The 26,644-nt window shown below is 38.6% G+C and overlaps 1 protein-coding gene and 1 long non-coding RNA gene across 16 annotated transcripts in view; one reads left to right on the top strand and one right to left on the bottom strand.

The window, feature by feature from the left end:
* LPP (LIM domain containing preferred translocation partner in lipoma) overlaps positions 1–26,644 on the bottom strand; it is a 701,187-nt gene that overhangs the window by 273,431 nt on the left and 401,112 nt on the right. The window lies entirely within an intron of this gene.
* Positions 16,353–25,187, top strand: LOC137224469 (uncharacterized). 2 transcript variants are annotated; one of them, XR_010943351.1, is made up of 3 exons: positions 16,353–16,508; positions 16,810–17,039; positions 24,841–25,187. It is a non-coding gene; the product is annotated as an uncharacterized lncRNA (long non-coding RNA). The 2 variants fall into 2 exon arrangements; XR_010943350.1 differs by having other exon boundaries at positions 16,484–16,545.

Genomic DNA, 26,644 nt, shown 5'->3' with positions numbered 1-26,644 from the left:
AACCAAAACAATCTTGAAAAAGAAGACTGGAGCTCTCACACTACGCAACTTCAAAATTTATTACAAAGCTATAATAATCAGTGTTCCATTGGCATACAGACAGACATAGACCAAGGGAATAGAATTGAGAGCCCAGAAATACATCCTTGCATACATGGTTTGATTTTTGACATTTGATGGGAAAAGGATAGTCTTTTCAACAAATGGTGCTGGGAATACTGGACATCCACATGCAAAAGAATGAAGTTGGACCCTTACTTTACACTGTATACAAAAAGTAACCCAAAATTCTAGCTCTAAATGTAAGAGCTAAAAGTATAAAACTCCTTAAAAAAAACACAGAAGAAAAAAACTCATGACATTGGATTTGGCAATGATTTTTTTAAAAATACATATAGAAACATCAAAAGCACCAGCACCAAAAGAAAACAGATAAACTGAACAATGGGATCTCAAACAGACTACCCGAGGACTTGGTCACCATACTGCTAGAAGGCAATACTAGAGAAAGAGAGCTGAAGGACTAAGCAGAGGGAACAAAAAAAAGCAATGAGGGGTGTTGGGAGAAATAAACAAATACTGCTGGTACAACCAAAGAAATACTAAATTTAGGATCAAAGATTCCTGTCAAAAAGTGATTTACCAAAGATAACTCAAATGCAGCCTCCTCCCTTTACATCTTTCTGTTTTTTGTCGCATCCATTTGTTCAATTTAGAAATACTTACTGAATGCCCTAAAACTGTCCTAAGGCCACAAAGATTAAAAGACTTTCTGCTGAACTGTGAGAGGTCTTGGTTAGGCTGGGGATAAGTAAAGGCTTAGGGAAGGTTTGAAGATTCAAACATTCATCCTAAGGCACTAGTCTATTAGGGATCTGTAAACATTCCAGTGACAGACTGTCTTAATTTTGCGCTGGCTTACTATGATTAGATCTGTTGATACAAGAAATGAATGACCACACCCTAATTCGGTTGTTCATTAATTTCCAGGTCAATTCTAGTATGTATAGGAAGAAACAACACAAGACTTTATATTACTCTAGTGTCATTTGCCCACACCAAGCCATCAGAGATACATACATGTGGGGCAGATGCTAACTGCTTCCCCATACCCACCGCCCTTCTTCATTACTCAAAAAATTTCAGTTTTGTTTGGGGCAGCAATGTGCCCACTCTTCCCTAGATTACTTTGCAGGTAGGAGTTGCCATGTGACACAGTTCTGGCCAATGAGATGTATGCAAAGCATTTCTGGAAAAGCTAGAGCTCTCCTGACACAGCATGATCCCTTCCTACTTTTCCCTTTTCCTCCTTCCTGCCTGGGATGTGGATGTGGGGCTGGAGATAGTACAGCTATCCTGTCCCCACCAAAACATACAAGTATACTGATTTAGACATATGGCTTTCTGGGAATATCTTTCTGGTGATCTAGGTTGATCCAGAGATAAAGATTAAAACATTTCAGGGATGTTTGGTTAAAATATAGTAGTTCTCTCCTTTTTTTTTTTTGGCCATGCCATGCTGCTTGCCTGATCTTAGTTCCTGGACCAGGTATCCTGGAACTAAGGGATCAAACTGATGCCCCCTTCAGTGGAAGCGTGGAATTCTAACCAGTGGACTGCCAGGGAATTCTCTGTAGAGCGGTTCTCAACTGGAGAGGAAATCACCTAGCGACCAGGGAGAGTTTAGAAATGTGTGGCAATGTTTTTTACTGTCACAGTGATTAGGGGATTCTATTTTCATTGAATGGTTAAAAGGCAAAAACACATCATTGTCAAACCCAAGATGCCAACAGTGCCCCTGCTGAGAGACACCAGTAAACTCTTGAGCCACATGTCTTCTGGGAACCTGATTGTGAAGTTCCCAGCTGTCAGCCACGGAGGGTCACCGGTCCTTTCTAGGATCTCTCTTCTACCACACTCTCTCCTCCTATTTAAATCACTGCTCTCCCCCTTGGTCCTCTTGAACCTAGGGAGATGACAGTTCTGACTCTGCTAGCCCCAGATTATCACTTTGTCCCTAATGGCTTCTCTATCCCCAAGTGGACCTATGTACACAATGCATTTATAACTCAGCTCCTGGAAAGGGACTAGTTTCTGTGTGCTCTCATTTTCATTGGGATCTGACTGTGATGGCTATCTTTTCCTGTCATATTTGTGATTTGTCTCAATTGTAGTTTCCTAGAGATTTTGTTAATTCTAGATTTAGTTTTCTGTTAAGTTACAGAAAGCTGTTGAATAGAGTTGTCTTTTTTCCTTTTCTGATAGCCTCTGAGGGAGCAAACCTGCCATTTCCTTTCGTAATTTAAGCATCATTGAGTATTCTCGTCTTGGTCGAGTAGCCTTTCCCTTCTGTATGAAGGTCGTCCCAATAGTACCCAACAGAAGATGCAGTTTCCACATTAAGTGGTTTGTTAAAATATATATCCTGAAGAAATTCCTAAATAAATGCTCAGTAAGACCCTGACATTCTGTAGCACAGAGTATGGAAGAGTCAGTTTGAACCTTAAAAAAAAAAAAAGTAAGGTTAGATTTTTCTAGTCAACCATGTCGGTCTTAAAAAATGTCCACATTGGGGACTGACTCTTCCCCCCATTAGTGTGGTACTGGCCACTGAACAGAAGAGAAGCCCTGGCTCACACCTGGCTCTGGCCCTAGCCCCTCCATCTCCAGCCCCTCCTCCTACCAAGGTGATAGCTGCCAGCACACCCTGGGGAAAGATGTAACTCGTGCTCACTTCAGATACAGTTCTCCCACCAAAGCCACTGGGTAGACTGTATAGGGATGGTCTCACACAAGGACACCTCTTCAAGACCGGGATGGGTAACTGTTTCATCAGAGAAAGTTAAGCAAAATGAGAAGGCAGAGGAATTTGTTTCAAAGGAAAGAACAAGGAAAAAAAAACCTGACAAAACAACTAATGAAACAGAGATAATTTATCAAATAAAGAGTTCAATCAAGGCTTTAAAAAAATGATGCTACTGTGCTATGAAATTTTGATAAAAGCATTGTATTAAAAGTGCTTAAGTGTTTATCAGTGTTTAGGTGTACAGAATTGTGCAAAATCACTGATGGAGTATTTTTGAAAGATGACGATAATAATAATTGTTATTATTATTGTTAACTATAATAATTACAGCTTAAAAGTTTACTGTGTTACACCCTCTACTAAGCAATTAACAAATCTATCGTTTTATTATAATTTGTTAAAAGTTCCTGAGAAATAAAAACTAAACTTGATAAATGTAAAAAAAAAAAAAATGTCCACATGGATGGAACTGAATATAAGAAGGAATAAAGCTTTGCTTTTCTTTGATGACTCAAGATCAGCAGAAACCCAGAGTTCCTATTTTAAACACTTTACAAACCCAACTATAAATGGAGACAGTGACTGAGCAACTGAGCTAATGACAGGCATACTCTGGGCCGCAGCTGGAAAGGAGTCTGCCCCAAAAACAGATACTTCAAAAGTCACATACTTTGAAGATGAAAACCAATCACATTCATAAAGTAAACAAAAAAGAATGCAGACCTAACTCCTCAGAAGCAACTTTTTTCAACAAATTTCTTTCACTTTTTCTTTCTTGGTGAACATACACACATGTGCACACACATTCACTACTTACAGATTCCTAAAGTCTTTGAAGGAAGGCATCAGGGAGCAATTTCAGGAGCCATTGCTATCTTCTAGGAAATATCTCCCTAGATGAGAAGGTTTCTCACAACTTTATTATGAATTCTGCTGTGTATGTGCCGGCATGTTTCTGAGTATTTTCTATTTCAAAACTACGTGTGTGAAAATAGCACATTTAGCTCTATTTTTTTTCCTTTGCAATTTTAAATTCTTTACCTCATTGGAGGTGGAAGGGGTAAAGAACAGGAATCATTTTAAAGCATACTTATTTATGCTCTTGATGATAAAAGAAAGCTATGGCAACACTTTCTTGGCCCACATATTCAATTAAATACACAGCGAATCTTTTCTACTTACTGGATTAGTAGGCACTTCCAAATATTTATTTTTGGCATTTCATTTCTTTTTTGTTCTTTGCAAGAATTCTTGAAGTTTTATCATGATTTAACATTTTCATTTTGAAAAACAAGCACATTTTTAAAATTACACTCATACAGATATATACATATATATATACACGTATATACATATTTTTTCCCTGAGACTTGAATGTCTCTGTAGCAGTGTTTTTATGTGGTTATTTTTCCATTAATTATTTTCTAAGCATCTTCAACATGGAAAGCTCAGCGAGCTTAATGGGAGGAGGATAGTGTCCCAGGATGAATAGCGCATGTCTTCCTGTCCCCCAGGAGTTTGTATGTAGTCTGGTAGAGGGACTGATCAATTACTGTTTGAACGGATGTCTCCACTACCAGGCAGAACTGGCTGTGGCCATGAGACAAGAACAGACAAAGGGCTGTAAGAGCACCTCTCCTGCTCACCTTTGGGAGCAGGCCCTCAGCTTCCTTTCTGCCCAACTCGGAATAACATCTTACATTCCTATATCCCTCTCACCATTGACCCGCCCATTCCCTGAACACACCCTGCATGTACGTACACACACACACGCACACACACACACACGCACGCACACACCCCTAATCTACTATTATGTCTTCTATATAAGCCCTGATTACATCTGGCATCCCTGTACTTTACCCCCGTCTCACTTTCTCTCTCCTAGTTCTGGCTCCCATCATCACTTCTCAGAGCTGTTTATTGCCGTGATCTAACGTCACTTCTCTCTCAATCTCCTCCTCAATATTGTCACAGTGATCTCTCTAACATGACTATCTGATCCCAGCTCTCTGCTGATCCAGATTTGCCAATGACTCTGCCTTGTGTGGAACTCTTTTTAATCATGGTGTACTCTCTCTCCCTTTTTTAAATACACTTTATAAGGATGTTCCAATCTAGCTCTTGCCTTTCTGTCTAGACACCTCCTTATTTCCTATATTAGTCACAGCATATTAAGCCTAATCTTAGGCTTATGTAGAGATGGGAATAGACCATACACTCATGTGTGTACTCATATCTGTCCACCAGCACCTCCTTCTATAGTCTATGATTTGTTCTTTATGACTCTCCTCCATGTTTCTCATCTGCAGCTCAAACATAGCCATCTTCTGCCTGGAAGTTGCCTACTGATTCTTTAAGTCTCTGATCAAATGGTGCCTCTTCTGTAATGTCTTTCCGGAAGTCTGGAGACATTCATTCAACAGTTACTATGTATTAGCCCCTATACCAGACTATAAACTGCTGGGGGACAGGGAGACATCCTATCCTCTTCCCATTAGCCTAAAAGAGCTTTACACGTTGAAGATATTTACAAAATAATTAATGGAAAAATAAAAACATAAAAAGACATAAAAATCCCCTAGAAGGATTTTGGGGGTTTTCTATGGTCCTCTGGCTTTACCGCCAATGGGCTTTGTACATACCTCCATTAAAGCAAATACCTTACAGGGTTTTCATAACTGACTTGCATGTTTTATAAGTTGGGAAGAAGTCAAACTGTAAGCTACAGAAAATCAAATTATCACGGTCATAGATAGAAATTTGTCTTTTGTAATAGAAAGGGCAGCCAAGAACCACTATGTCTGTTCAACAGTGACATGAAGGACCCAGGCTCTTGCTAGCTTTCTGCTAGAAGTACTTTTCCAATCTTTCTACAAAAGTGCTACTGACAACATTAGTCAACATATTGCCCAATCGCCCCTGAATAAAGATCCTTTGTATCTGACATAGGACCTCCTCTCCTCTATTAACTCTCTCCAGGACCACGCCCACAACTTGAAATAGCTCCTATATATGATGACTCTCTTGAAGTTCTCTCTCCAGAATCCATCTGTACCTGAAATGCTAGACCACAATAGTCAACTGTCTATCTCATGTGTCTACTTGGATGTCTCATTCGCTCTTCAGGCTCAAGATGTTAAAAACTGTTTTATCATCTCCCTTGAATCTGCTTTTCATGCCTTTCATCTGGTTTTCTCATCCACCCCAGCACTGTTCAAATGAGAACACTAGGAGTCATTTTTCAGCCTCTCCTTCACATCCCATTCAAGTATCAAATCCTGGGGATCCTATTCCCTAAATAGGAAATTCTATACCTCTCAAAGTTGTCTGCATTTCAACCATTTCCTCTGCTGTAATTCAATTCCAAGACACCACCACCTCTCACCAGGAATTATCCAACAGCATCCAAACTGGTCTCCCAGTATCTATGCTTGTTCCCCTTCAATGAATCCTTCATTCTGTAGGAAGAGTGATCTCTCTCAAATGCAGATTTAATCACATTACTTTCCTGCCTAAAAATCTTCAGTGGTTTAGTAGAGTGATTTGGACTCAATCTATTTCTTCTGTCTCTCCCTGAGAGGTACATGTCATGTCACTCTCAAGAGGTACATGTCCTGTTACTCTCTGACACTGACTTCCTTTCATAGCTGATGTGCTAGACTCTCTCCTGTCTCATGGATAATACCTCTGCGTCTTCCCACCTCTCTCTGGATTCTATATCTAGCTAATTCCTAAGAACCCCTGAAGTCTCAGCTTGAGTGTCAGATTCCTCAGTGAACCTCTGCCCAAATCCTCTGGCACAGTGAGCTCTTCTACACACATCACACTTGTGTATGTCTGTTCTCATAAAGTTAGAGATTGTCCCTTTTATTCGCTGCTGCTTTTCCACTGGCTTTTTCATAGCATAGTACATAGTAGGCATGTAACAAACATTTGAATAAATAAGTAATGGTCTCCCAAGAAAAGTGCATTTCTCTTGTCAGATTACAACCAAATATGTAAAATGTGAGCTATCTCATTTCTCTTATTACTTGACAATCAAGGAACTCTGATATAACACATTTTTTAACGTCTTTATTGGAGTATAATTGCTTTACAATATTGTGTTAGTTTCTGCTGTATAACAAAGTGAATCAGCTATATGTATACATATATCTCCATAGCCCCTCCTTCTTGCGTCTCCCTCCCACCCTCCCTATCCCACCCTCTAGGCGGTCACAAAGCACCAAGCTGCTTCCCACTAGCTATCTATTTTACATTTGGTAGTGTATATATGTCAATGCTACTCTCTCACTTCATTCCAGCTTACCCTTCCCCCTCTCCGTGTCCTCAAGTCCATTCTATAGGTCTGCGTCTTTATTCCTATCCTGCCCCTAGGTTCAACATAACCATTTTTTCTTTTTTTTTCTTTTTTTTTTTAGATTCCATATATATGTGTTAGCACACAGTATTTGTTTTTCTCTTTCTGACTTGCTTCACTCTATATGACAGACTCTAGGTCCATCCACCTCACTACAAATAACTCAATTTCGTTTCGTTTTATGGCTGAGTAATATTCCATTGTATATACGTGCCACATCTTCTTTATCCATTCATGTGTCGAGGGATACTTAGGTTGCTTCCATGTCCTGGCTATTGTAAATAATGCTGCAGTGAACATTGTGGTACATGACTCTTTGAATTATAGCTTTCTCAGGGTATATGCCCAGTAGTGGGATTGCTGGGTCATAGGTAGCTCTATTTTTAGTTTTCTAAGGAACCTCCATACTGTTCTCCATAGTGGCTGTATCAATTTACATTATTTAACACATTTTTGACTGGAGGCATATTATGGCCACAGGCGTTAGTTTCTGCAAAAATCTCCCAGTCAATAATGTGTTCATGCATACTTAATTACAGTAATCTCATTAGTCTCTCCCTCCCTCTAAACAGTTTAAGGACTTTACCTTTTGAATTTATTAACACTACTATCTTTCAAAGAAGGATTTGAGGCGCTTATTTTCATTTCAATGGTCGGACTGTATATGTAAATTCTACCTGATGCCAGCTCAAACTCCTACAGAAATAGTCAAAGGGCAAATTTTAAATAAAAGTACCATGAATGGGCTTCCCTGGTGGCGCAGTGGTTGAGAGTCCGCCTGACAATGCAGGGGACACGGGTTCGTGCCCCGGTCTGGGAAGATCCCACGTGTCACGGAGCAGCTAGGCCTGTGAGCCATGGCCACTGAGCCTGCGCGTCCGGAGCCTGTGCTCCGCAGTGGGAGAGGCTACAACAGTGAGAGGCCCGCGTACCGCAAAAAAAAAAAAAAAGTACCATGAAAAGAAAGAGACTAAAGCATTTTAAAATAATCTTTAACATGTACTGAAAAGAAACACATTTTGAATTAACTATCAAATAATTACAATATCCCAATCTCCTCAAATTTAATGAATCCAAGGTATTTATTAAACAAAAATTTATTGAAATTCTGCTCTGTGTCAGGCACTGAGCTAGTTGCTAAAGTCACAATAAGACAAAGTGAATCAAAGTCACTGCACTCAAATAATTCTTAATTCATTCAATTTTCTGACAAAATTTGGTGTAATGAGCAAAACTGATTTCTACTTAGAAAGGAAATTTTCTAAGGTAACAAAGGGGAAAATATACAAAAGCTAAAGCCTGACATATACACAGCAACATAAAACTCAAAGCTCCTTCATTACATTTTGATTCCAGCTATTATAGACATGAAAACATGCTTAAGATGCTAAATGAAAATATTAAATGAAAAACATAGAATGGGAAATCAATCATGTGTACAATACAATTGAGGCTACACAGAACGGTATTTCCATATGGACAAGGACCAGACAAACTATGGAAAGAGAGATGGTTGATTTGTTAGAAGATAGGGTTACAAATATTTCAACTTCAATTTTCTTTTCATGACAACTGTTTCAAGTTATTTGAACAAGACCTGATGACCATTTGTCACTTGTAGTTATGTATTTTATCTGTATATCACTGTGGCAGTAAAAACAAATTAAAATACCTACTGGTATCTTTAAAAAGATGTATAATAATAGCAAACACTTATGTAACATTTACTTTCTGTAAATATTTTGTATTCAATGCAGTTTATACTTACTCCTCACAAGTACCCTTGAGACAGAAACTACTACTTACCCCTATTTCCCAGATGAAGATACTGAAGTACAGAGAAATTAAGTAACTGCCCAAGGTTACACAGCTAGCAGGTGTCAGATCCAGGACTCAACCCAGGTAGCCTATTCCATAGTTAGAAGTTTTAAAAACAATTCTACCTCTCTCGGGTAAAGAAAAAGTAAAATAAACCACATATGAGAAATTCACAAAAACACAAACAAGAGGCCTTCTCAGTCTATGTGGGTACAGAAAAATATTTCTCTCCTAGAAGAAAAATAATGGAGTAAGTGGGACAACAGACAGCAAGTGATACTCAGTGCCGTTATCTGGGAAACAATAGAGTGACATGAACTGTACACAATAAGAGTTCATAGTCTAAGGCAGCTGCTGTACTGTGCCAGCTGATTGCTGTCGTATAAAAAATGGATCCAACATTCCTCTTCTGACTTTAAAGCTTTGCTCATGATTGATTGATTGACTGATTGCAAACACCAGGAAGCCAAATTTTGCAACTTCCATTCTCAGTTAAGGACAGTGGCAGATAGAAATATCACCAGGGAGGATGAGCAATTAAATTGAAGGGTCATGCAGTAGAGCTCGGGGGGAAAACAATTCCAGCTTTGCCACTATTCAGAATTGAGTGACACTGAAAAATTCCTATTACTTCTCCAGACGGACTCCTCATCGGAACAACAAAGAAGACCAGGGAATACTGTCATTTTCTCCTCCTATCTTTTTCTTCAAATAAGAGTCTTTCTATAACCCAAACAAGAAATGAGCTTCACTGGATAAGGCACAGAGTTGAGGGGAGCATGTCACACTTCTTGTTCTTCTAATACTATTTATTCCTCTACAAAAAAAGTCAGAAGGACATTCAAACTCCAGTGATTCTAAGGGTAAATTCTGAATACTTGCAGTGAGTTTTACTGGCCAAAAAGAGCTTGATCTCATCATAAGGATTCACACCAGGTAGCTACTTAACAAATCATGACTGGATAAATAAATGGACAAGCTTGGTGTTTGAGTTTATACAGTGAGAGAAAAAAAAAAAAGAACCATGGCTTACCCATTTCAGTTATAAAGCCATGCATACATTATTTGCTACTTGTTTTTTGCTCAAGAAAAATTACTTAACATTTTCTCCAAGGCCTTAATATAGAAAATAACTTAATTTTGCTTTCTTGACTCCCCTCACTGATTATCTTCCATAATTCAGGGTTTAATACTGACGGTTGCATTCCTCACTCATTCGAGTCACACCTTATCCACTTGATAGATGACCCCACGAGCTAGAAAACAACCCAACAGACTAAGAGAACAATATATGAATATGCCACTCTACATTTAGAGAAGCGCTTCTCAAGTCTGACTGCACAACAGAATCATTGAGCACTCTTTAAATACCAAGTATCTTGCATTTAGAGCTTTTTAGATACAAATTATCTTAGACCCATCCACTTGGGGAGTGAAATCTGGAAATTAAAAAGGGGAGGAACAAATGATTTTTTTGTTGATACCAGAGTCAAGAACCACATTTTTAGGTTCTGTTGTTAAGCAGAATAGGGAATCATACCTGGAGTTGGGGGCTATGGGTGATGGGAGGCTTTTATCCCAATTGTCTTCAAAGGGCAATGTTTATATAATTTAGACTTAGGAACCAACGTGATATTTGTTTCTATAAACTTCCTATGGGCAATCTGTGGGTTAATTTGGTGATATGTATCAGAAGCCCTAACAAAGTCTCTACCTTTTAAGAATTTAACCTAAGGAAATACCATGGATATTTAAATCTTCAGATTTCAAGAAATGTTCATGGTAATGTAATTTATAAAAGTAAAAGATTATATGCAATTTAAATAATCAATACATGGGGATTGGTTAAATAAATGATGGTATATTCATATAACGGAATACTATATCATTAAAATGTTTCAAAACATAGCAACAATCTAGCAACTCCACTTCTGGATATATACCCCAAAGAGCTCACAGCAGGGAGGGACTCTAACAAGCATCTGTATACCCTTGTTCATAGCAGAATTATTCACAATATCCAAAAATGTGGGAGCAACCGAAGTGTCCACTGACAGATGAATGAATAAACAAAATGTAGTATAAACATACAAGGTTGTATTATTCAGCCTAAAACAGGAAAGAAATTCTGAAACATGCTAAAACATGAATGAGCCATGCAAACATTACGCTAAAGTGAAATAAGCCAGCTACAAGAGGACATATATTGTACGATGCCAATGATATAAGGTAACTAAAGTAATCAGATTCATGAAGACAAAGTAGAATGTGGTAACCAGGGTGGTCAGGGGAGGGGGAAATGAGGAGTAATTAATTGATATGCATTTTCAGTTTGGGGGAAAAAAAAGTTCTGAAGACGTACGGTGGTGATGGTTGCACAACGACGTGAATATACTTAACACCACTTAAATGTATCCTTAAAAATTATTAAGGTGGTGAATTTTGTTATGTATATCTTACTATATTAGAAAGGAAAGAAGGAAGGAACGGACGGAGGGAGAGAGGGAGGGAAAAGAAAAGAAAGGAAAAAAGAAAAGAAAGAAAGAAAAATCAACAATTTTATACATTTTAAAATCACATTAGGGAACATTGTTTTATATGTGTTAATCAATATACGCATCTATCTGTATCTCTCGTATACACATACACACGTATAGAGCTAGAAGGATTTGTTCCCAAAATGATAACAGTGGTTAATTTAAGGGGGTGATTTTGGAGCATATACTTCTCCTATTTTCCAAAGCTTCTAACACAATCACATATTGTGAAAAATATATATAGATCGTCCTCTGATATGTGCATATATACATATGCATGTAAATATATATTTTAAATAATATATGAAATAAATTACTTTAAAAATTAATAGACACCAAAAAGTAACATTGTAGTATCCCAGCTTGGGTGTGTTTGTCTGTACATAGAAAAAAAGGAAGGGACATAGGAACAATTAAAAATGATTTTAAAATACTTTTTTTTTTTTTTTTTTTGGCGGTACTTGGGCCTCTCACTGTTGTGGCCTCTCCCGTTGCAGAGCACAGGCTCCGGACGCGCAGGCTCAGCGGCCATGGCTCACGGGCCCAGCCGCTCTGAGGCATGTGGGATCTTCCCGGACCGGGGCACGAACCCGTGTCCCCTGCATCAGCAGGCGGACTCCCAACCACTGCTCCACCAGGGAAGCCCTAAAATACTTTTAAAAGGTTAAAAAATGGCATCAGCTGATACAATTAACAGAAATTTTTATTTTTGTCTTCATATGTTTTTGAATTTTCTACATTAAAAGAAAAAGTTACCTCATGAATAGCAGCGGAAAACTGGTGAATGGTTAAAGTGATCTCAAAGATTACTTTTGAAATTAAAATCACAGTATTTTAACTGGTGCCACTGAGTTCAAAACAATGCTGCCAATATGGGGATGGGGACACTACTAACATGCTAATTTTCAGTCATTGATGGACACCTAAACCACACACACAAACACACACACCTGACAAGTCCCCCAAAGAGCTCTTGTCAGAGGGATACAAAAATGTCTTACTTCCGTGCATTGTATCAGTACTTGTTCACTTCACGCTGCAGTGCTTTGGGAACACGTACAACAGCTAGCAAGGGGCTATTCTCAGTAACTTCAGAAGGCTGAAATTGAAAAAGCAGTACAGTCTGGTGTGGTAGTCCAGGGCAGTTTTTGTCTTAGAAACTCTCCACTTAATTAATTCTCACAGCATTCTGAATGGTATATGATACTTCGAAGACAAAGGGCTCCCTGGACAACTGAAGACATGGATGCCAGTACCTCAACTTGTTTTCTCAGAAATAAAATCAAGGCAGTTGGGAGCACCAAGATGCTGCCTGAAGTCCTCCTTTCTTAATCCCTAACTATTCAACAGAGAAGCAACGACCCAGGTGGGCCCTGCACCCACATGTTCATAAAACTAGCATGTCATCATGTTAAAACCAAGAAAGCCAGTATTTTAAGGAGTGTTTTCCCCCCAATAAACATCAAATAAGGTGGTACGTCAACAGTTTTGACTTGGAGAGGTGTCCAGGGCTCCTATTTATATAAATACCCGTACAGTACAGAACACTTAGTCCCTAGCATGCATGGGAGTCGCACTGGATAAAACGCCACTGCGATGAGGGTTAATTCAATCTGAGTGTGTTCTATAATCTAGGAATGTGGCAAGAGAAGAGCCTACTCCCATAGCAAGTGACCTCATGCACTGAGTCATCCCCTCAAGGGCCTATGTGCTTTTCTCCAATCAGGCCAGGGAGTTAGTGAAAAGCACCTAGAGTTGAAGCACCTAGTCAAGAAATAATAAAACACCCTCTCTGTGCGAATATGATTGTGCAGGTGCATTATTACATGACTGGTAGCACCGGAAGTTGGAATCATTCCTTTGGTGGGTAAACTGGCAATGAAGAGCCATTAAAATGCCCATAACTTACACTGATTGTATGTCTAAAAATAAAATAGTAGAGGATGCCTGAGAAAAACATGGTGCATTGTTCTGACGGAATGTTATACAACTGGTAAGCAAGGAAACAGGTATTCAAAACAATGGTCTATAAAGAAAAGCAAAGTAAGAGTGCATATGTATACTGATAAAATTGTAAGCCAGTAATATTTAAGGTTAGTAGGTATTTCAGAGACTTATAGTAATGTGACTGAATGTTATAAATATGTCCATACTAATTTTTCTCCCCTTGGTATTTTAAAGGTTGTTGATTCCATCTCGTAATTACCTTCAGCCTTTCCAGTTCTCACTACTGATGTGGTGATACCCTAGTTTTGTCCACCATCACTGGTGCCCTAGTTTACTGCAATATGTATATATACATATATATGTATATTGCATACATACACACATATGTGGATACAGGTATTTTTAAATATGACCTCTTATTGGTCACTAGTACACTCTGCTGCAATCAGAATATTCCTAAAATCCAAGTTGATCGTTGCCTTCTTTTATTAAATCTCCCAAAGGTTCCCATTGTTCTTAGGATGAAGTTCAATTTCTTTTTCCTGATACAGCCATCGCTTTGCTTTCCAGTCTCCTCCTCTCTTCCTTCCCTCTCCCTGGAACTTGATGCTCCAGCCATCCTGCAGTTACCGGACTTGGACGCTTTCCAACCTGCCTCACCTCCCAACTCCTAACCAGTATTCATCCTTCAGGTTTCAAATGAATGACACTCTGGAAAGCCAGTCAGTCCTGAGTCCCCATGTCTCAGTAAGGTGTCCATCACTGGTGTCCTTTAACAGGCCGTACTTCCCTTATGACAGCCCTTGTCCACTGTTTCGCAATTCCTTCTTTAATGTCATCTTCCCCTCTGGGCTTCAAACAGGCAAGGACTTTGTGTTTCTCATTCAATATATACTTAATGTCCAGCAAAAATATACTCCATACGTATTTATTCAATGAATGAATGATTTCAAGAATGCATTATTGACAAACTCTACAAAAGAGAGGTTCAATGAAATAAAACAAGAATGGCAGTAGTTGGCTAAATGTTAACCACTCCATACTCTTCTACTTTCCCCATCAGCTTTTGTTTTGCCAAGTCACGCAGCATGCAGGTTCTTAGTTTCCCGATCAGGGACTGAACCCACGCTCCTGTAGTGGAAGCATAGAGCCTTAACCACTGGACCGCCAGGGAAGCCCCTTCTCACCAGCTTTGTGAAGCCAAACCCTTAGTTATTTACCCAAGAAGTATTTAAGTATGATAGAGGATTCTGTAATTCAATCTAATTTTTTAAAAAGTATTCTGAGTTAGTTTATGCATTTTAGGTTTCTTAGCTGTAGGTAATAGGAAATGTGGTGAGGCTGGTTCAGTAGCTTTTGGTTATAATCAACTACCATGATAGAACCAACCATTCCAGTCTATTGTTGCTACTCAGAAGCCATTAAAAGACAGAAAGGTAAGGAAAAGAGTGAGATCCTTCCAGGAAACCCCCAAGTCCTTATAGGGGTTTCTCATTGCTGAAGTTTGCCTGTCAGGGTGGAAGTTAAAATGTGCTCACCTTTGAGACACAGTCTGAAGACAGCTGTCTGGTGCAGATGTAGACACAAAGGCATTTATAAGAAGAAATGAAGTTGACTTATTTGTATATCACTAAAATACATGATATTCTTCACAGAATCACAGAGTATTAGAGCTTGAAGGAATCTGAAGGTCATAAATTTCTACCTTCTCCTCAAGGAAACTAGACTCAGGAAAGATTCGCCCAAGGTGATAAGGCCTTGACAGGTCAGAATTAGAATCCAGTTTTCCAAGACCACTGTTGGAACTCTAATACCAGTGTCCCTGCCATCACACCAGAATGACCCGACTTAGTAACAAGCTTACCAAAAGGCAACAAATCCAGTTTTGTTTTGTAACAAAAGTGAACCTCAGTATATAGACACTGGGCAGTATTGCATGGAAATCACCCACGAGGCTCAAATGGGGACAGGTTGGGTTGCTGTGTTTTCATACAGGAGTTTCCAAAATAGTAGTGGAATTCAGTGAGGGAAGCCACCAGTGTGAGCAAGTGGCTATATTTGCTTCAGTGGAAACAAACAGACCCTTCGTTCACATATGTCCAAAGGAATCTGGGTGACCGAAAGCAAGTAAAAAGAAAAGCAATAGGTGGTGTGTTACAGTTCTCAGAGAATACGGTGAGCAAAAATTTGCTAAGACCTATTGAATGTTTCAAATAAAATGCTGCAAGGACACCATATTTACAGCACAATAAGCTCACAGCACAGTCACTAGATGTTTGCTGGGTTTTTTTTTTCCTTTTTGCAGAAAAAAGGCTCATTTTTAAATGATCACTACATTATTATGATTTGAATATACATCATCCATATTATAGATTGTATGGGAAAATGAAGTTTCTCTTCTGCTAATATATTTGTTCTCAGAAATGGAGGCTGTTTGTCCAGTTACTGTAGACAGATAAAAGGGCTGAATCACAGAAGGGTATAATTTCTAAGGAGCGAGCACTTTTGTCACCAAGTAGGAGAAAGGGTAGAAAATGTTTTCGTAAAGAGCAACTATTAGGGACAAATAAGAGCTCTAGTCACCAAACCTGTACATATCCCTTTATCCTTGTAAAACAAGCTATGAAAGCACATAATGACTAACTGCAGCAAAATTACTCACATTCTAACTTTGCACAATCGCTAAAATGGTTTCGGTTTTTTAACCCTCCCCCTTCAACAATTCTGCACTCCTAAAAAAATTTTTTTTCAACCACAGCACAAATGGTTATAGCAAACGAGTGCACCAGGCACATCTGCTGTTCCAGAAAGAATTCACTCTCCTGTGCCAAATCCACGTCTATCGGAAGAAATAAAAATAAATTGCGAGCAGGTTCAGCAAATGCCCGGATAAATCCCGCAATGACCACATGGGGGTAGATTCATTTCTGCCCGTTGGTGTGGCCAAAAAAGGGTGAGGCAATGGAGGAGTTGATCTGGAAGCAAAGGTTTCTCTCACGCCTGTCTTTGTCACTCAATCACGGAGAACACACTTAAGGTAGCTCCCTACTCGCTTTCTCTGGACAACTATTTAGGTAACAGGATTGAGTTTTTATAACTTCAGGTGTGAAGGGAAATTGGCACAGTGTTTTCCAATATATGGATAGTCTCCTTAAAATACCAATGACAAGAGCAACAATAGTCCTGGTGTGAATGGCCCCTCAAACCACCCAATGCTATTCTGTCCATTTGTATTTTTGAAAGCTTTGCAGATAGAGTCCATATGATATTTTAGATCATGCAGTGTGGTAAATGTGCTAAAATATGAAGTAGTAAAGAATTTGTTTTCTCTTTTCTAGATAGACATTGTCAGCTGGAAATTTGAAGACAGCTCATGGGCGGGACCACCATTATTTTGGCCATGGCACATGGTGACCGAGCCCTGTGGAAGAGCAAGGGAATGATGGCTAGGCCAAGATCAGGGTAGCAGCACCACTACTAAAACCCTTCAACACCTGAAATCCTACAAATGGCTGATAGAGTTCAATCATTTGGGGGCTCATTTCTTCAGTGGAACTTCCTTCCAAAGGTAAAATGAAGAGCCGTTTTATCCTTTTTTCTTTCTTTTTAGCATTACAAAATAGAAAACAATAACAAATACAGATAAATATTCTTTGGGACACAAATTTAAATTGGGACAACAAGGTCTGAAAGCCCTGGGTCAAAACAAATTCACCTATGTTGTTCTTTGGGTCTCAATTTCCTCAATTTCATCTTATAAAAAGATGAGGGGATTTGAATGGAAGAATTCAAAGATCTCTGGTTGCACGTAGAGCATCTCAGGAAAGCCTTTGATTCCATGAACTCTGATACCTGAGGTCCTCTGTAATGGTGTATAAACTGAGACACTTCTCATTCTGATACTATTTTCAAGATTCACTTTCATACATCTCAAGATCTATATACGTTACAGAATGCTAATCCCCTTATGTTATAATGTTACAAGAAAATAAAAGGACATAAACTTGTACATATAGCATGACTTAACTCCAATATCTGAATAAGAAAAAACACTGAGTGGTTATTATTAAGAAAACAGGCGTTTTCCCCTTTCATTTTGTTTTATAAAATGAATGTGTATACTAATATTTAAGATAAAATAGCTTTATTTACACAGAAAAAATATCGTACCTCCAAATATCTTTTCCTTTCAGAGAACACACTGCATTTTCCCAAGCCACACAATAGCAGAGAAATACATTAGTTGCCCCTAAATATATGACTTAAGAAATTTTTTTTTTTGAAAAACGGTGTCATTCATACAGTCATCAACCATTAACTGACCACCTTCTAAATGCCAGGAATTTTGCCAACTGCTGGGTAACAAGTTATGGTTCCTGGCCTCAATGAATTCAACTATAGCCAGGGAAAACAGGCAGAAAACCAGTGGAAACTTCTCAGATTCCCAGAAGTCTGACAAACGCTACTTGGAAAACACTGCTCCACTGCAACCCATTCATTTTTTAAACAGAGAGCTGAGTTCGAGCCAGCCAAAAAGCACTGTCTTAAAGAGGCCAAGGGCCAGGGTCCTTTATTTTACTCTGTAACTACTGGAAGACATTAGGCAAGTCCCTATCTTCTCCATTCCTCAGCTCCTTCTGCCTCAAGTGCTGGCTAAAAATCCTTCTTTTTTGAACATCACATAAGCAGCTGAATTCAAACATCTTCCTCTAGCCTGTGCTTCCTCTGATATCCAATGTATACCAGATAAATGCCATTATTTACGTAATTCTTACGCACGCTCAAGTTTAAGAACTGTGGTGCTAAACAATGTAAGTTGAGAGTAGGGACCATATTCTAATATTCATCTATTATCCTTTCATAACACTCAGAAAATGGTAGCACAAAGATTAAGGCACGGCAGGCTATCAAAACATCATTGAGGAAAAAAAAATGAGAAAAAAAAAAACATCACTGAGGAATTAATAAATAAATATATTTAAGTATGAAGTAACTATGAAGTTATCCTCTTTTTTCTTAATTTTGTGTGTGTGTGTGTCTGCCCTTGTGGGTTCGAGGTATCAACTGTATCACTATTTGGTGATAAAAAAGGAAAATCACAGGAATAAAAAGAAAAATTACCACAAATGATCCCAGGCACCAGAGATGTAATCTATAGAGCTTTTCATTTTATTGCTAGATTTCTTCACTCAATACCCCAGTCGTTTAAAAAAAAAAAAAAGCAGCAAAACATACAATTTCCCAGAAGCATTGATCATAGATGGCAGGCAGCAGAACTATTTAAAATGTTATTTTACCTTATAAAAAGATAATTCAACTTGGACTATTTATTGTGTAACTCAATGATTTTTTAGTGATGTTTGAACAAAATAATATAATTCACTCTTGAACAAATTAATATAATGAGTGAATAATATAATTCACTCATTTCTCACTGAATGAGAGTGCTAGGTGAGCCCTCATGTAAGTTGCAGTTTCCTCATTAAAACAGTAATACTCATTGTAGAAAATACAGGAAATATTAACAAAATTAATAAAGAAAATGAAAAAATTCATAATTCAAAACCTTAGTGACAGTAACTGTAAATTTTGGTTAATTTCCAAGCTTTTTTTTTCTATGCATTTACATGTATATTTGTGTGTATGTTTGTGTGTGTGTGTGTCTGAGTATGTTTGTGTGTATGTGTGCATGTGTGCAAGCACGTGGTTGGTATGGGTGTTGGTGTTTAAATGTGAACACTGTTTATATGCAGTTTTATATCTTACTTTTTCTTTTAATATATCATAAATGATAAATTTAAAAATTCTTCAAAAAAGCTGTTTACAATGTGGTAACCAAGTAGTCAATCTGCTTTAACAGATATGAACACTCAAATGCAATAACCTCCTATTTAGCATACACGTTTAATTGCAAAACCAAGACCAGGATGGAAAGAATTAAGATTTTCCTGCTGTCCTGAATTATGCTATATTTTCTTGACAACGTTTCTGATAACAAAGATTTGAGGAGGTGCAATGGTTTATCAAAACACCAAGCATGCACTTCTAACAAAATGTCAACTCCCCACCCACTCACTTCTCATGTATATCAGATGATCTATCAGCCACACTACACACATGCATTCAGACCCACGCCAAATACCTCAATGTTAAACCCTCTGATATTGAATTCCACTCTGTTATCTCAAGACACCCGATATTTGAGATGGAGCATCTAAGAGCATTCACTAATTATTACTGTCATCGTTATCATCGTTATTATAGTCCTTCTATCTGTATAACAGGTAGATTGTTATGAAGCCACATGTTAGAACGATAGGACCAGGACTGTGTTAAAGAAATATTAATCTAGAAGCCATATATTTATGAAGGGCATAAAGGAAGCCAGATGAGAAGCTATGGCAATAATTCAGGCAAGAAATGATGAGGCCCAAATGAGGGGCAAAGTTTGAAAGAAAAAGGCTCCCACAGCATCAACTAGAGAGTTTATACCTGTACAAATTCTGTCCCAGCAGACCTGTACAAATTCTGTCCCAGCAGATCTTTTTCTAGTATCTTTTATTTTGTACAATGCTATTTCCAAACATGAATAAGTACGGAGCAAACGAGATCCACTGGTGTAGCTGATTTGATGGAAACCAAGAAAATATAATTGAAACGATCATTGTTCAGACACCTAGGGTGTCAGAACAGAGAGAAACAGAATCATGCAAAAGGGCTGTAAAAACTGAAGGTCTCGAGTCTGGTAGTTAAAGTTAAGTGATGCTTTTCACATTAAGTAATCCATGGTTCCTTTAACAGAGTGAATGATTTGTTTCTTTTGGGAAATCCAAGTATTACAGCAGTCATACATATGTTTTAACAGAGGGGCTAGAAAATTTTGTGGGGAAGCACAACATACGTGTCCCAAATGACCTAAATGATTTGACTGCAGCCAAAATCCAATGATATAATCTTGTCTCTGATTTGGAACGCTATCATCTGGTTGTGGAGATTCCTATATAAACCCTCAGGGGGGAGAGGGAAAAAACCCAAATAATACTGTATTTGTTTCACATACTTATTAGACTATCTAAATAGTTCAACCAAAATTGGGATTTGGCATTAGAAAAGCATGACCAATTTGGTTTTGTTAAATAAAGCACTAACTGATTGTTTTCCAATGATGTCAAATCTCAAATTAAGTCTTAGAAGTCACAGTCTATTTAAGTAGAACTCAGTCCCAGGGATCTAGCAACACTGAGTCTGCATTGCTACATGCAGCTTGGGTTACAGCTGCCATACTCCCTCGTCACTTCGTAGTATTTCCCAATCAGAAACAAGGTGTCAGTTAACCATTTATCTCCTTGCCTGTACTGTTGTTTTTCCTCTAATGAAGGGTAAAGTGAAATATCTCGTTTGCAAAAACTTGTCTATCTAAAACAATGGAAAGAATTTGCTTTAGGAAATATGGAAGAATATGTAAATTATTCTTAGGTGTGCTCTATGTAAACAAGAAGCATCTATAAAGAGAAAACCTAACCTAAAAAGCCATTATGAAACAAACCATACTTTTTGGTCTGCTTTGATCACTTACCTGGATCTATAATGATGAAATTACAACCCTAGAATAAATGAATTATCATTTAGCAATGAGGAAACAGAGATTTTTTAAACCTATGTACAAGAGTGCTATGCAATGCAACAGAAACAAGAAGCAGACATGGAAACACTGTTGCAAAAACAAACAAAAAAACAATGACAAAAGAAAGCAAAAATAAAATCAAGCAAAAAATGCGGCAAATAGTAAAACCTTCGTATTTTCAAACAAGATATACAAGCTATGCATTTCATGTCTTTAAGTCAAATTTTGTTATTTTTAATAAAGTCTACAGCCTTTAAAAAATCCAATAATAAAACATTTCCCAATAGAATTTGCCACACTATCATGTTTTATGATTTTATGATTTGTTTTTAAAATATAATCAGGTAGCTTCAATGTCTAAAGATTAAACTGTTTTAAGCCTCACAAGTTATCAGCGTAAAGAAATAACGCAAAATAACTTTTATCATGGGATATAGTGTTAAAATATTCTTTCAGAGTATAATATTTTTAAAGACATAACAGCATTAGAGTTTCCAGAAATGTAACTGTTGGTTTATAACCCACATGAACATCACACACAAAAAATATATCATTCAGGCACAGAGTTTCCTGTACAGTTTTCACAGAGTATATATGTGCTTTAACCATATATATAGTATTTAAATATTTTGCCTAATTAACCATCGATAAAGAACATCATTCACAGAAGTAACAGATCTGCTTTCATTTTCTTTTAATAAGGAATTTGTCATCCTTTTCCAAAACTACTGAGAGCTAAATGAGGGAAGGAAGCACAAGAGGAACTCACATATTGCTTAAATGGACTAAATGTATCTATTTTGGTTCCTCCTAATTTTCTGACCTTTGCCAATGCCCAGAAGTGATAGGATTAATGTAAAAATATAGAACACATCATGTACATTCAAAAGTGTTTCAAATAAGATATAAAGAAAAGCACTCTTTGCTAATTAAATAACCACAGCAGATCACAAGGCAAATGGGCTCTTTGGAGTAGGATGAAATTCATCACATGAGTTCCCTGGATTCAAGGAGCTGACAGACCAGCAAAAGAGGCAAAATAACACTAGCAAATGCCTACAGCATAACAGTTGAGAATACTAAGAAACACGAGAAGTTATTAAGGTTTCAGATGCATTAGCTCCAAACTGGCAGGCAGAGAGAGGGGCTCTCTGAGCTGTCTCATGGAGTGGACACAAAGATGGCTTCGTGTTTACAATTGCACATTCCTGCCTTGCAAGAGGAGGGTGGATTCTGTTTCAAGCAAAAGATGTGAGCAGAGGCACAGACAAAAGGATAGGGCACACAGGAGAGCAATCAAGTTTGGCAGGAATTTAATAATAGCTGAGACATCCTATGTGCCAGTCCTTACCTAAGTGCTTTACGTACAGCAAAGGGCCTGTTATTCCCATTTTATAGATGAGGAAACTGAGGTCTAGTGAGTTTAAGTAATTTGTCCAAGGTTACAGAATAATCTAATATTGGTGTCTGAATCTACACTTTGCGGTTCCAAAGTTGTTCTGTTAGCCACTTCTACACTAAAAGCAAGTACCTAAAACAAACCTGCAAAATTAGATCAGGACAGATTGTGAAGGGTAACAGCTGCCTTTAACTGTAGTTGACAACTAATCTCATAGAATTAAGAGACAAGTATTAGGGCAAAAGAAGGGCAGGAGCGGGACTCTCAGTGCCGAGAAAAAAATACGTTGCAAGGAGAACAATTATTTTCTGAAGAGAGACACTGTTTCATGAAGAGTAAGGACACACACACCTCTGAGGCAAATTACTTCTGTTTAGCTGAGGGTGACATTTTCAGTCTTGAAAAAGGCAGCTTACAAACTTTTTTTTTAATTAAAGCCCTATCGTCATAGCTAGATACATTATTCTGTATCCACGTACAATCTCAGTCTAAAAGATAATATTTTTAAATATCAAAGATTTCCCTCCATGTATGATGTCATTTAAAATTCTTTCCTCACAGGACACTGGGGGTATTTAATTATCATGTTAACATATTGTGAAAATTAAAACAACATCAATGATGGCCACAGAGCCAGAAGCATGACTTTCCATTTATTAGGAACCATCACAGTGCAATGTACTGTATACTTCTTGAAATTAACATTATTTAATATTGCTTGTGGTTTTTAGAAAGAGTTAGAGGGAGGGAGAGAGCAAAAAGCCAACAGATGAACTATTCCCTAAATATCTTAACTAGTGAGCCCACCGAAAAGCAAGAAATCGATTTTATTTTAAAAGAAGAAAAATAATACAAGATCCTTTATTAATATAAAGTCCTGAGTACACTGCAGCAGATAATTCTGGCTGTCAATCTCTTTATTTAATTCAAAATTCAACAGACACAAAGCATATAACCACTTTAGGAAAGGCTGTTTCAAAACACACTGCTGGGCTTCCCTGGTGGCGCAGCGGTTGAGAGTCCGCCTGCCGATGCAGGGGACGCGGGTTCGTGCCCCGGTCTGGGAGGATCCCACGTGCCGCGGAGCAGCTGGGCCCGTGAGCCATGGCCCCCGAGCCTGTGCGTCCAGAGCCTGTGCTCTGCAGCAGGGGAGGCCACATCAGTGAGAGGCCCATGTACCGCAAAAAAAAAAAAAAAACACTGCTTTTTTATTACCCTATTACACAAAAATTATGGTAACTTCTTAATAAAGTTATGGAAACAGGCAGGTCGCATTATTAATTGTATTGCAAATATAGTATTTAATTAAAGATACATTATGTTGATAGGATTTAGCATCTGGTGCTCGGGCTTTGCAGACCGCGTAGAGTAACAACGTGAAAATACTCACTATAAATGACCTCTTGTGTTTCAGTCCTCAGTACAGTCAACTTTCTTTAGAACAACAGTTAAGGTCTATTATATGTCGTGGAAAATACCTAGGACTAAGGGAGGAACTCATTTGCAACTGCCATGTATTACATCACCCAGTTTTCTGTGGGTTCCCTTCTCTTGGGAGACATAAACAGCTTTTCTATAAGCATGTTAGTGACATGGGTGCTGTCTAGTGGACACTCACACACAATCAACTGTTTCTAAATTTTAAAACAGATACTCTAAAGACTTACATGAGTGTAACATCAAGTTTTCTTATCTATACTTCCCAAAGTTGTCCAGAATCTAATTGACATTAGATTCTGGACAACTTTGGGAAGTACATGGTAAGACTAATGAGACCTAATTAGTAGCGATTCATCATTTACTGCACTTGTACTGTTGCCTACAGGGCTTTATTTCTCCCACTAAACCACAGTCATATCTCATTACTATTGCTTCATGACTACATTCTGGTCTAAATTTTGTCACTGGCACTTGGTTAAGTAAAAGATTTTTCCATAAAATCTAAAGAACCTTTTCCATTTAAAAATGTCAAGTCATATATATACACCACCAAATGTAAAATAGGTAGGTAGTGGGAAGCAGCCGCATAGCACAGGGACAGCAGCTCCGTGCTTTGTGACCACCTAGAGGGGTGGGATAGAGAGGGTGGGAGGGAGACGCAAGAGGGAGGGGATATGGGGATATGTGTATACATATAGCTGATTCACTTTGTTATAAAGCAGAAACTGACACACCATTGTAAAGCAATTATACTCCAATAAAGATGTTAAAATAAATAATAAATAATAAAAATGTCAAGTCAAAGTGTTCCTAACTTAAAAATACTACAGTCAAATTAAGACTCTCAACAACAATAATAAAAACAACAACAAATGAGGTATTTTCTTTTCCTTCTGGTTTAAAAAGTATTCCAGGGACTTCCCTGGTGGTGCAGTGGTTAAGAATTCGCCTGCCAATGCAGGGGACACGGGTTCAAGCCCTGGTCCAGGAAGATACCACACGCCGTGGAGCAGCTAAGCCCATGCGCCACAACTACTGATCTTGCTCTCTAGAGCCCACAAGCCACAACTACTGAACCCATGTGTGACAACTACTGAAGCCAATGCACCTAGAGAAGCCACCGCAACGAGAAGCCCATATGCCACAATGAAGAGTAGCCCCGGCTCGCCAGAACTAGAGAAACCCCACACGCAGCAATGAAGACCCAACGCAACCAAAAATAAATAAATAAAATAAATAAATTTATTTTTCAGGTAGAATGCCTATTTCCTCTTCATTTGTTAGGTCTGGTGGGTTTTTATCTTGCTCCTTCATCTGCTGTGCGTTTTTCTGTCTTCTCATTTTGCTTATCTTACTGTGTTTGGGGGTCTCCTTTTTGCAGGCTGCAGGTTCGTAGCTCCCGTTGTTTTTGGTGTCTGTCCCCGGTGGCTAAGGTTGGTTCAGTGGGTTGTGCAGGCTTCCTGGTGGAGGGGACTAGTGCCTGTGTTCTGGTGGATGAGGCTGGATCTTGTCTTTCTGGTGGGCAGGTCCACGTCTGGTGGTGTGTTTTGGGGTGTCTGTGGACTTATTATGATTTTAGGCAGCCTCTCTGCTAATGGGTGGGGTTGTGTTCCTGTCTTGCTAGTTGTCTGGCATAGGATGTCCAGCACTGTGGCTTGCTGGTCGTTGAGTGAAGCTGGGTGCTGGTGTTGAGATGGAGATCTCTGGGAGATTTTCACCGTTTGACATTATGTGGAGCTGGGAGGTCTCTTGTGGACCAATGTCCTGAAGTTGGCTCTCCCACCTCAGAGGCACAGCACTGACTCCTGGCTGCAGCACCAACAGCCTTTCATCCACACGGCTGTCAGCACCACTCCCGCCGCCTCGGGCTGGTCTCCCCCATTCTCCAGGCTTCTGAAAGCCTCTGAGCTGCAAACCCTGGTCTCCGGGCTGTGCTGACCTTTTCCTTCGCCACCACTCTGGGCTCTCAATAAATTTATTTTTTAAAAAAAGTATTCCACATTGTCACGAAAACTTGGACAAGCCTGCACACAGCCACTTCTGCAGGTAGCAATGACCTTGCTCTGCTTGAAAGCAGAATGTGAAACTCTCCATACCTCATCCTGCCCCAAGGAGACCCCCTCCAAAAAACTGTAATCTTTTATTACAAGATGCAGTATGTGACAGCATTTGGAGATGGATAAAGAAACTGTAGGAGTGTTACCTCATAATGCTGCTCCTTACGTAGATTTATGTATGCATATAAATACACAGATGCGTGTTTCTGTGTGTGTTTGCATGTATTTCACCCACATTTAATGAAGGAACAGAAATAATCTTGGCAATCCGGATATAAAACAGTACATTTAAAAGTCCTCTATTTATTCCCTCATGAAATACTGATATAAATATACAGTAATAGTTAGCTGTAAATGGAAAACAGGTTTTCAATTGTAAACGGTTTGGACATTTTCAACTTCAAAATTTTGAAGTTTTGTACCCCAGGGGCAAAAGCAGTATTTATATTCAAACTCGAGGACAGAAAGAAGAATGCCAAGTCCCCTAGACTGGTCCATCCGGCTTACAGAAGGGATCCATTTCTCTATTTCACTGGGGGCCACGCTGTCAGAGTTGTGAGAGAATCCTCTCTACTCCCAGGAGTCCACTCAGTTGCCAAGGGAATGGTTCAAGCTCAGAAGTCAGTCTTCAGAAAATAAGGAGAAGAAGAAGA

Source organism: Pseudorca crassidens, chromosome 5 (genome assembly GCF_039906515.1).
Source record: "Pseudorca crassidens isolate mPseCra1 chromosome 5, mPseCra1.hap1, whole genome shotgun sequence".
NCBI classification, from domain to species: domain Eukaryota; kingdom Metazoa; phylum Chordata; class Mammalia; order Artiodactyla; family Delphinidae; genus Pseudorca; species Pseudorca crassidens.
This window is presented reverse-complemented; position numbering and strand designations above follow the sequence as displayed.